Raw genomic sequence first — 7,083 nt, forward strand, 5'->3', positions numbered from 1 at the left:
AGGAGAAAAGTGTAAGCAAAAGAAATGGCAACCACCCCCTACAGGTTCCAACAGAAAAAAACAAAACAAAAAAAATCATATATATATATATATATATATATATATATATACACTACCGTTCAAAAGTTTGGGGTCAGTACATTTTTTATTTTTTATTTTTTTTATTTTTTATAAATTAATACTTTTATTCACCAAAGATGTATTAAGTTAATAATTAAAAGTTTATTAAAAGTTCATAATAAATAATTTACATTGTTATAAAATATTTATATTTTGAATAAACACTGTACTTTTTAAACTTGTTATTCATGAAAGAATCCTGAAAATTACAGAAAAAATATTTGGCAGCACATCTGTTGATATTATCCAACACTGATCATTCTAATAATAAATCCACATATTAAAATGATTTCTGAAGGATCATGTGACACTTAAGACTGGAGTAACAGCTGATAAAAATTCAGCTTTTCATCACAGGAATAAATTTTAAAGTATGTTAAAATAAAAAAAACATTATTTTATATTGTAAAAACATTTTGCAATATTACTGTTTTTTTCTATATTTTTAATCAAATAAATGCAGCCTTGATGAGCATAAGAGACTTCTTTAAAGACTATTACAAGTCTTACTGACCCCAAACTTTTGAATGGTAGTGTGTATATATATATATATATATATATATATTGGGCCACTAGTATTTTCAGCAGCTAAAAAATGGTTTAAAGTAAGTTATTTCTATCTTTTGCTGTAGTGTGTCAGTAGGAAACATCAGTTTACGTTTCCAAACATTCTGTTTGCCATTAATTGTAATAATCTTGTGATATTTTTGTTTGCACAAGGAGTCTGACAACAGCCAGTGCTCCACACAGAGATCTGATCTCACCATCATCCAGTCTGTCTCTGAAATCACATGAAGAAACAGAACAAACTGAGACAGACTAAATCCAGAAGAACTGTGGCAACATCTCCAAGATGCTTTAAGTAACCTACCTGCAAAACTACCTGAAAAACTCTGCACAAGTGCACAAAGGGCAAAAGCTGCTTTAAACGCAAAGGATGGTCACAACAAATGCTGATTTATTTTAGTGAATAGAAGTTCATTGATGTCACGCTGGCGTTGTGTGCAGAGAAAGACGAGGTGAAGCGAGGAGGTCTAATGCATAGACTTTTATTAAAATAATCCACAGAGAGACAGGAACGGACGGGAAACAGCAGGGAATAGCAACCACAACGTAAACTCAAGGAATTGACAATACAATCACCGACAAACTTGACATACACAACCAAACCTTAAATACACTGAAACAACCAATCAGGGGGAGACAGGTGAACTATGACACAGGGATGTAATAATTGAAAAGGGAAACGGAAAGTCCAAATATGGGCAACGCTGGGGAACAACACACACAAAACAGTCCAAAGGGTCTGACAATTGATAAAGAAAATCTATTTGTGACATTGTTTTTGACAGCATCTTCATTTTATGTGCCTAACTGCCTAAAAATGTTAACAGTACTGTAGTTTTGTAGGTGTAGGTCTCTTAAAGCATCTTGGAGATGTTGCCACAGTTCTTCTAGATTTAGTCTGTCTCTGTTTTTCTGTTTCTTAAGACAGACTGGACTGAATGATGGAGAGATCAGATCTCTGTTTGCACAAGGAGTCTGACAACAGCCTGTGCTCCATACAAAAATCACTGGATTATTATAATTAATGGCAAAATGAATATTTAGAAATGTAGACTGATGTCTGACACACTACAGCAAAAGACTGACTTTAACTGACTTTAAACCATTTTTAGCTGATGAAAATACTAGTGGCCTAAGACTTTTGGCTTATTGCCTTCTTACCACAAACTCTTCCCCTGATTATATACATGTCATTTTCACAGCTCACAACTTTTTAAAACAGTTTTATGGAGGTTTGTTTACTGAGAGTTTTATTCACAAAGACATTTCATTAGCTGAACAATCAGTGTGTTGTTAAACAAATCCATCACAACCTCATTTTCGTTCCGGTCAAAAATATGGCTCTAAACTCTTAAAAAATAAAGGTTCCAAAAACGTTTCTGCAGCACCATTTTGGAACCTTTCAGTTCCTAAAAGAACCATTTTGAAAACATTTTAAGAACCTTCTTCGACTCTAAAGAGCCTTTTCTGCATTTGAAAGATTCCATGGATGTTCAAGGATTGTTCAACCACTGATGCCAATAAAAAAAACTGTATTTTTAAGAGTGTACCCTGACATTTATAAAGAATAACCTTTCATAATAAAGTCATAATCTGCTTCCTTACTAAAATGTTTATTTCTTTTTATTCTGTATACATTGCATAAAAATTCCTTACTGTTGAGTAGTTTACTATCAAGGTCAAGAAACAATGTAATATAAAATACCACTGGATCATCTAACTGAATGGTTAGAAAATACTATGGTAGAGGTGTGCTGAATATTAATTAGTTGCCTTGTTTTGAAAAAAAAAAAAACTAATAATTTAAAAAATAAACAATACAATTTATATAGAATTGTATATCTTGGCTTTACAAATTATTGTTACATATTTTATTCCTGTATTGTCTCTACTTTTAAGCTTCTCAGCTGATTACTGAAATCAGACTTTTCACAAAATAAAAATAGTCAAGGGCATGTTTGATTTAATAAACGTAAACAAAAGAAAGGATAATGTACAATTTTTGCATATGAATGTAGAGACATGACATGAGACACATGAAAACACAAACTCCATCATATACTACTGTGTTTTATATTAATATTATTATTATTAATAATATATTAATATTAAATTAGATCAATATTACACTTTATCTGATCAATACTCAATATGAACGTATTAATAATCCTCTGTGGATCATGTGAAGTGGTTTCATTAATGATGCACTAAACTAATTAATACATGTTTTACATTTCCTCTGAATTCAGTGTGCATCAAATGCATTTACATGTTCAGAGTTAATTTCTCCATAGATTTAGTCCTGGATATGAATTCACCTTAACATTTATCTTCAGATGAGAGAGATTCTGTGAAACAGAAAAATAAAAGTTGTTGTCATATATGTCTGTCTGTACCTTTAATTGCTTGGAAGGAATGATAATTAAAAAAATCTTTTGTATTTAATTAAAGAATTTTTACTCAATTTATATATAGCTTATATGTAAAATGTGTACACATTTCCAAAGTGATTGTTTAGGAAAAAGAACACATAGACTTTCCATGGAAAAATATACAGTGTGTTTCACACAGATATAATGAGGTCACATTGCATGTGATAAACTATAAAATTAAAGTCATAAAACAGGTATGAAGCACAAAAGTCATGAAACATCAAAAATGTAAAAAAAAAAAAAAAAAGCAATGTTTTCAATAAACTGTAAAACTTTTATTTATAAGATTTGATCTAATATGTGAACTGATATTCATAACTTTTTTTATGAACAATGTAAGTGAACAATATTTCTATTACTAAAGCTCTGCTAGAGAAAACAAGCATTTGTGTACATTTGATTCTAAGTACTCTTAAATTGACAACCAGCCCCAACCTCCTCTGTTATGATGAAAGGCCAGTTTTAAGAAGAAAAACAGATGATTTGAATCCATAAATACATACGTGGATGCATTGGTGGTTCAATCACAATATGATCATTGTGTTTAATGTCATGAGAGCCAAGTGTACGATCATGAAACAGAAGCTTGTGATTGCAGTAAAGTCCACAGTGTTTATCTGTGAAAGCAAACAATGACAACATGAGGAAGAGCAAACAACAGCGTATCAACTTTAAAAGAAACAAAACTCTAAAGTGTTTGACTTACATCTGCTGTCTTCAGACAAGAGTTTTCTTTTTTTTTCTCTTCAACTGTGTTGTTTCTGAATTCCTCCTCAGAGTTCGCCACAGACACTTTTATTTTAGTCCCTGTTCGTTTGTCTAGAAAACAGACCTGGAAACTCATTCTGAATGTTCTCTGATTTTCCAGACAGAATCTAAAATGAACTTTGATGAGACACTGCAGACAAGCGTGTGAATATGACACCACGGTAATTTCACTCTCACTGTGTTACGACACTCATTTTGAACAGAAATCAAAGTCTACAAACACATTTTCAGTGGCCTTAAAGGGAAAGTTCACACAAAAATGGTCATTTGCTGAAAATGTGCTCAGACGTCCAAGATTAGGATGAGTTTATTTCTTCATCAGATTTGTAGAAATGTGTCATTCCTTCACCGTCTCACCAATAGATCCTCTGCAGTGAATGGGTGCCGTCAGAATGAGAGTCTAAACAGCTGATAAAAACATCACAAAACACAAGTGATCCACACCACTCCAGTCCATCAGATAACAAGAAAGTCAAACACACCTACTGATATTAATCATACAAAAATAATAAATAAAATAATAATCAGTTTGAGCGATGCTGGATATAAGTTTGTCACAACGTGAAGTCCGCTTGATCTATAACCAAGTTTTTGTGCAATGTTTTGTTATTGACAACGAGAATATGCGCGTAAAAAAAAAACTTTTTTGTCTCCAGCCTGTTTCCATCCAACTGGCTTTTTACAAATAAAATGGTGTGCGCAATGACGTCATCCCTAAAAAAAAAAAAAAAGATTGTCGCAGCAGTTTTTAGTGCATCGCAAAAAAAAGTTGCCCTTGAGCTGTTTCCATTCATAATTTTACCTATTGCGCAAATTACATAGGCTAATAGCCTGTTCTTTAATTTCTAACCTATTTTCAGTTAATTTTAAGCCAGCAGTAGTAATTTTCAATCCATATTTGAGTTAATAAAAACAACCCAGTATGCTGGATCAAATATTTAACCCAACTGGCTGGGTTAAAATAACTAAATAATTGACCATATTTGACTAAGCGTTGAGTTGCCAAAATAACCCAAATTGGCAGCGTTTTTTTAGTAAAAAAAAAAAAAAGTAGAACATTTGATAACATGGCCTGAACTTCACAGGTTTCCCTAAAAACATGGTTCGTCCTACCCAGCTAACAAAAATATGTTCTAGGAATGTTTTGTAGCTAAAATAAGTTATGAAAACATATTTTCTGTTCTAAGATCTTTCAAAATCTCCAGTTTTAAAAAAAGATTAGCAAAAACATTAATAGAATGTTTCATACTGTCAATTTACAAACATTATGTGAATGTCACTTTGAATATTAAATGTTTTGATTACTTAAGTAAAAACACTTAATAAACAAACATCAAACTAAAATGTTTAAGAGAAATAAACTATCTACACAATGTTTTGAGAGCATTAAAGAGCAGACAACTCAAAACATTCTATTAATGTGGAAGAATGTTTGTTCATAACTTTCAGAGAACCTTTCCTGGGAAGTTAAAATCCTAAAAATTATGATTACATAGCTGACCCTTGTGTGTCTGTGTGCTTTTATTGTTTAATAGCTATATATACACATATATATAAAGTCAAATAATACAATATACAGTATCATTTTAGTTGAAGAGCAGAATTCACTGAAGTGTCCTGAATATAAACGGAGACTTTATAGGAGAAGTCCACTTCCAGAACAATAATTTACAGATAATGTATTCACCCCCTTGTCATCCAAGATGTTCATATCTTTTTTTCTTCAGTTGTAAAGAAATTATGGGGTTTTTTTGAGGAAAACATTTCAGCATTTTTCTCCAGGCTAGGCCTACATAAAAGGAACCAAATAAATATAAGAAATGTAGAACGACATTGTATTTTTGTTGTTCTGAGCTGAGTAATTACTTATAAATTGTAGTCTGTTACTGATTACAGATTACAAGATGTAATCTAGATTACTCATTTCAAGTAATGTAATCTGACACCTAATAGATTACTTTTAGATTACTTTTTTGTTACGGAGTGAGGAATGAAGTGTGAAGTGGGCAGATCCAACTGCAAACTTTATTAACAGGACGAGACAAAGACATGGTCAAGGCAGGCAGGATGAGACGATGGCTAACAGGTAAATAGACAGCAAAAACAAAGAGTAGTCCATAACACAGGCGAGGGTCGATCAGTGGCGAACGTTATCCGAAGGGCGAGGCAATAGAGTAATCCAGACAGGTGAGAGTTTCAATAGGCAGGCAGCGAGACAGACAAGACGATATAACAATGCGAGGGATCAAGACTCGGATGACTAGGACAAGAACAAGACTAGACTAAACTCGAAAACAAACTGACTAGGGCTCCGTACAGTTGCTAACACACAAAACAAGTGCTAAACACAAACCAATACTCGACGACAACTGAGAGGAAGTACGGGGTTTAAATAGTGTCTCTGATTGGACGCAGGTGATGGCCACAATGGCTGATGGGGAACGTAGTCCGGGGTGTGGTGTAACAGTCAGTGTGATGTAAATGTCAAAGCGACCTCTGGTGGCAAGCAGACTGACGTTCAGGAACGGGTTCGTGACATTTTTATTTAAACTGTTTGAAACTTTTTTTGTTTGTTATATCAACATCATAAAATGCATTAAACATCGAACCAGAGGTTTCTGAAATTGGCCTTAATGTAAGAACTGCAGTGAGTTGATAAGGTAATATTTAATGAAATCATAAAAAACACTTAAACACTAAAACTATAAATATTTAATCAAATTAATACATTTAATGTCAATGTGACCATTAACTGTCATCACAGAACTGTAAACATGCAAATGTGTGTTCAATTATTTAATTATTAACTTCTTCAGACATATGTTTTGTTAATATTTCACGTCAAAGGGGTTTGGCTGACAAATACAATTGGGAATCCCTGCATTACATGAACATAAACATGAAAATAATGATTTTCATGCCCAAAGTCTGTCCTGAAGGTCAGTGGATTTGATGAAGACATGTTTCACAGCTATATACAATTTCCAATGTTTAATAATTTGCATAAATGTTTCAGACATGGTCTAATTGCTTGAGAGGTGTTTTTCCATGCAAATTTATATTAAACGACATTTGTGAATATAGCCTAAACTAAATGCCATGACGCACAGTAGGAAAGGAATTTTAAGAAAGGAATAATTAGGGCAAATCAACACATTTTGAATTATTTACTTCCATTGTGTGTATAATCATGTAA

The 7,083-nt window shown here is 32.6% G+C and overlaps 1 long non-coding RNA gene across 1 annotated transcript; it reads right to left on the reverse strand.

Moving 5' to 3' along the window:
- Positions 1-1,191: 1,191 nt before the first annotated feature.
- Positions 1,192-4,278, reverse strand: LOC127156724 (uncharacterized). The gene is made up of 3 exons (XR_007825776.1): positions 3,826-4,278; positions 3,623-3,736; positions 1,192-3,035 (listed from the first exon to the last, which is right to left on the reverse strand). It is a non-coding gene; the product is annotated as an uncharacterized LOC127156724 (long non-coding RNA).
- Positions 4,279-7,083: the final 2,805 nt, after the last annotated feature.

Source organism: Labeo rohita, chromosome 25 (assembly GCF_022985175.1).
Source record: "Labeo rohita strain BAU-BD-2019 chromosome 25, IGBB_LRoh.1.0, whole genome shotgun sequence".
NCBI lineage: Eukaryota > Metazoa > Chordata > Actinopteri > Cypriniformes > Cyprinidae > Labeo > Labeo rohita.